At 41.0% G+C, this 5,424-nt stretch overlaps 1 pseudogene; it reads right to left on the bottom strand.

Moving 5' to 3' along the window:
- Positions 1 to 4,277: 4,277 nt before the first annotated feature.
- Positions 4,278 to 4,878, bottom strand: LOC112864013 (small ribosomal subunit protein eS6 pseudogene; annotated as a pseudogene).
- Positions 4,879 to 5,424: the final 546 nt, after the last annotated feature.

The raw sequence follows: 5,424 nt of genomic DNA, 5'->3' as shown, positions 1-5,424 counted from the left end.
ATTGCAAGTATTTTAAGTACTTTCCATTTCTTAACATTCTTCAGCTGTGTAATTACTTGTTCATTGGTCTTCTGCCCAATTAGACTGTAAGCTATACATGACCAGATCTGTTTTATCTAATTCACTACTGTTTTTCCAGCATTTAATATAATGCTTAGCACTTCAGAGGCATTAAGTAAATATTTGTTGGATTAAAGCAGGGGAATTGCAAGTCTAGAGAACACATTTACCAAACTAGAGATGGAAAGGAAGAAGTAAGAAGAAATGGTGGTTGTTAAATTAAATAGTGTCTGAGAGTCTATATATTAAAATGAGAGCATGCTTGCCCTAATGTACTTTAAGATGAATGTGGTCTATTTGATTAATGCTGCTAGTTAGAATTTGGGTCTTCTGGAAAAAAAATAATGAAACCATCTCCGGAGACATTGTGTATTCAGTTCATTTAATATTTATATTGAACTTCTTAACTCAGCATCCTCAAGGAGACCAAAAATGATCATTGCAATGTGCAGAGGGATACTCTGGAGGATGGGGTAAGAGCACTCCCCACTCTCCCAGTCCCAGATAAATCAACATAGATTGAGTTAAATATAGGTACTCTCCTAAGGGGTGGAGTGAGTACTCCAGATATTCAGAAAAGAAATATCCTTTCTTTTTTTTTTTATTTTTTTTTAACATTTATTCATTTTTTTTGAGAGAGAGGGAGACAGAGCGTGAGCAGGGGAGGGGGACACAGAATCTGAAGCAGGCTCTGGGCTCTGAGGTGTCAGCACGGAGCCCGACGCGGGGTTTGAACTCACGGAGGGTGACATCATGACCCGAGCTGAAGCCAGACGCTCAAACAACTGAGCCCCCTGGGCACCCCAAGAAATATCCTTTCTTATCTCTTTCTCCATAAGACTTCAGCCCAGGCTTAAAAAGGAGGTTTGCTATTACAAGGAATAATAACCATATTAAGTTAGGGTAGAGGTCAAAAAGGGACCCGCAAATTCAATGGCTTAAATAAGATACAATTTTATCTGCTCTCTCATAATAGTCTACAGGTAGGCAGACCAGGTGAGGAGACAGCTGTGCTCTAACAAAATAATTGAGACCTACTTTCCTTCTATCCTGTTGATTCATCATCCTCTACTAAAGCACTACTTTTCAAATGTTAGTGTGCATTTAAATCACCTGAGGATCTTGCTAAATGCAGATTCAGTGGGCCTAGAATGGGGCCCAAGATTCTGTATTTCTAAAAAGCATCCAGGTGAGGGGGGGTACCCGGCTGGCTCAGTTGGAAGAGCATGTGACTCTTGATCTCAGGATCATGAGTTTGAACCCCATGTTGGGGGTTACTAAAATTAAAAAAAAAAAAAAAAAAAAAAAAAAAAAAACTTAAAAAAATCATCATAAAGAAATAAAAAGGATCCAGGTGATGCTGATGGTGCTAGTCCAAGGACTACGCTTTGGGTAGCAGAGCCCTAGAGCACTGTCATTATGTGCGTGGTCAAAGCTGGGTGGCTGGCACATCTTGTTTACAGTTCTCAGGAAGGAAAAAGAGAACAAGTCCAGGGCAAGAAGTTTCCTTTCAGCAAACAATGTGGAAATAGTATACGCACCTTCTGTTTACATTAAAAAGTTAAAGCCTGGGCGGCTAGCAAATGTGCTTAATCTCTAGCTGGCAGCCACATTACCAGCAACAAAGTGTGGAATAGAGGGGAAAGGCGCTATCACCATGGTGAAAAGAGAGACTGGATATTGGGGAACAGTTAGCAGCCTGCACCACAAAAACCAAGAAGGCAGGAGCTTCTATTCAAGCAATAGGATGAAATGAAGCACCAAGAAGTAGGATGTATGAGCTAGGTGTTATTCTGACACCTGTGAAGACAGTTTTAGTGAAAAGCTGTTGGATCAGAAGCCAAGGGGCGGTGAAAGCCTTCCATGTTGTTTTTAACTTCTGGATTGTTTTGCCTGAACAACCTCTGTGACTTGTTCCTGGGGGTCCTGAAAATATGACAGGTAAGTGAGAACAACTCAGAGACTTTTAGAGACAGTGGGTGGATTCTGATACCTACCTGCGGTTTGAGAAAATAAATGTAAAAAAAAATCAAGAACATAACTAAGGAAGACATTAGGCCAAATGTTAAGATAATTCTAGCATAAATTAGGAACTTCTGGAATTATTTAATATGAACTTATATATCTATGACTATCAGTTTACCCAGGACCTCTATTGAAATTTATGTGTTTCTGACAGCATCAGAAACAGAATTCATTGTCCACCCTCTGGATAGACAAATTTTCTTAGAACCTTCAGCTGACTATTAATTTTAGGAATGTCCAGTAAAGAAAATTACATAACCTTTTCTGATATCCCCACCCCATTTCAACATTTAATTATCCTGTAGTTTTTAATATTTATTTATTTATTTATTTAATTGAGGGGAAGGGAGAGAGGGAGGGGGGGAGAGTAAGCCGGGGAGGGGCAGAGAGAGAGAGAGTGAGAGGGAAATCCCAAGCAGGCTCCACACTATTACTGCAGAGCCCGACACGGGGCTCTAACCCACAAAACTGGGAAATCATGACCTGAGCCGAAACCAAGAGTTAGACACTTAACCGAGTGAGCCACCAGGCACCTCTAATTATCTTCTATTTTCACAAGATCCCTTTTGTATCTAATCTAGTTGAAGTAACAACTACTTTGGAACTCTTCTGAGATTGAAAGTGGCATTGTTAAAATTATGCCAGGACAACAGATGGGCTCAGGTCATGATCTCACGGTTCATGAGTTCAAGCCCCGCGTCAGGCTCTGTGCTGACAGCTCGGAACCTGGAGCCTGCTTCGAATTCTGTGTCTCCCTCTCTCCCTCTGCCCCTCCCCCGCTTGTGCTCTATCTCTCCCTCAAAAATAAATAAACATTAAAAAAAAGAGAGAAAATGTTGAGAGAAAATGTTGTTAACTATGTAGACTTTTTTGTAGGAAAAAAAACAAAAAAACCCAGCTACTTGAGGATCACTTGCCCTGAAGTCACAGTATGCACATAGAACATTGTAGATGTTTCTCTAGCAAAAAAAGAGAAAAACTCAGTGTGTTATATATTTCCATTTATGCTTTTCTTTTAAATGAAGGAAGCATACAACTGGTCGAGATATTCAGAAAAGAAATAAGATCCTTTCTTATCTTTTTTCACATGGCTCTGGCAGACATTAAAAAATAGATTGTAAACTCTGGTCCATTGTGACCATAAAGCTTATTGCATCATTTGGTAATTCCTATGTAGGATTCTGTTACCAGAAGAAGCAGGGAGAGTAAGAGTGATGGGCGGACAAAAATACAAATACTATCATACTGGACAAGTGATAAAAGCTGTTAGAGTGGTGTGGAATGTGTGTGGAACTTACCCCAGTGATACTGGCAGTCTGAGCAGGAACTGCCCTCCAAGATGAGAGTTTGGGTTGTGTCTGGAGAGGAATGTTACATGGAAGGCGTTAACTCAGAATCACATAGCCTAGAGAAGTATGAAAAAAAAAAACATTATGCAGGAAAGGGAGCTAAGAAAAAAATCAAATGCAGCCTTAAGCCACAGAGACTCAAATGGAAGCATAAATATGGTAATGCATAAGATAAAGACAGTGAAGTGAGAAATGAGGGGCTGAGTGGTCAAGGTCAGGCATTTCTATATATGACTTTTTAAATATTGCACATCGGGTAGAGAATTTTTCTTTCAAATGTGGGTTCTGGTTTGTTTCACCATAGTGGAAAATACTCCTTAATTAAGTTGCAAGGTACCAAATAAGATGAATTTGTCATTTTTTAATGTCTAACTTATTTGTTACTCTTAGAAAATCTCATTTTTAAGATTTTTTATTATTTATTTATTTATTTGAGAGAGAGAGAGAGCATGTGAGCAAAAGCAGGGGAGGGGAAGAGAGACAGGGAGAGAGAGAATCCCGTGCTGTCAGCATAGACCCTGATGTGAGGCTTGAACTCATGAACCGTGAGATCATGACCTGAGCCAAAATCAAGAGTCAGATGCTTGACCAACCTAGCCACTGATGTGCCCCAGAAAATCTCATTTTTGACTTGATTCAGAGGTAGAAAATCTCAGAGAAGACAGCCTCCATCTCTTGGCAATCTGTTCCTGGTGGGTTTGTTTGGCCTCCATCTCTTGGCAATCTGTTCCTGGTGGGTTTGTTTGGCCTCCATCTCTTGGCAATCTGTTCCTGGTGGGTTTGTTTGGCCTCCTTCATTCTCTTGACCAAAAATTTAGTATACTCTGCAACGTCTTCCTTATTCTTCTTAGTACACTGTTTCTTTAGAGCAATATGCCAACACTTGTGTTGGGGGACACATGGGGTAACAAGACTGAATCTTGGGCACTTTGGTTCTAGGTTTCTTACCTTCTCTGTGTAGCGGCTTCCTCACAACATACTGGTGGACATCATCTTCTTTAGAGAGATTGAAACGTTTGCAGATTCTGCTAGCTCTTTTGAGCCCCAGGTGACAAGACACAGTAGTATCAGTGAATCCAGGAATATCCTTCTCCCCTTTTTTACAATGACCAAGTTGAGAACATTGAGATGGGCATCCACAATGCAACCCTGAACAGATTTGCATTTTTTCCTCCAGTCCTCCTTGCTCTGTAGAAGTCAGCAGCAAGTGGACATAGCCAAGGGTCAAGACACCCTGCTTCATGGAGAAGCCTTGTTTTTCATTGCCACCACTGACTCAGACCACATAACCCTCCATTCTTCACCCAGAGCGTCAGCAGCAACTTCTGTGGTCATACATTTCTCATAAAAGGTAGGAAGTTTGTGTTCATCATCCACTTCAGTGAGTTTCTGGCAGCCAGTAGCTGGGAAAGAGATGTTCATCTTCATCCTGAAGCAGCCCACTGCCTCCAAGGCACCCTGAAAGAGAGCATGAATTTGTCATTTCAAGGAATTATAAACCATGTCTTGAGACAGGAGGTCACTTCTCTAGACTCCCTACTGCCTGGGCGAAAGGCATGAAACCAGCAAGGAAGCCACTAGGAGGCAACACTGGTGGTACTGTGGAGGTACTGTGGGTATTCACCCTTTCTGTGCTCTATCTAATGCCACCAACACTATCAATAACCTTTAAATGTGCTGCTTCCCAGCAGAGTTGTGATGTGCGATAAAGCTTTGTTGGATGAATGGATGATTGGTGTTTTTATGTCTTTGTCCCCCCCACCCTTCAAATGTAAACACAGCCTGAAGGTCCAACCATCCCTCTCTTACCACTTCATAGCAACCAAGCCTAGAACCTCAATCAGACCTAAAGACCTCCTTTCAGTATTTTCTACTAACAAACTTCTGTTTGTTCACCTTGTTGATGGCTATATTTCTCTTTGCATTCCCTTTCAGGACCAACAGGACTAATTTCTGGGATATGACATATAGTTAACCAGCTTGAATTACA

Source organism: Puma concolor, chromosome C1 (assembly GCF_028749965.1).
Source record: "Puma concolor isolate L17-30 chromosome C1, mPumCon1.1.hap2, whole genome shotgun sequence".
Classification (NCBI taxonomy): domain Eukaryota; kingdom Metazoa; phylum Chordata; class Mammalia; order Carnivora; family Felidae; genus Puma; species Puma concolor.
The sequence above is the reverse complement of the archived record's forward strand: the minus strand, read 5'-3'. Positions and strand labels throughout refer to the sequence as shown.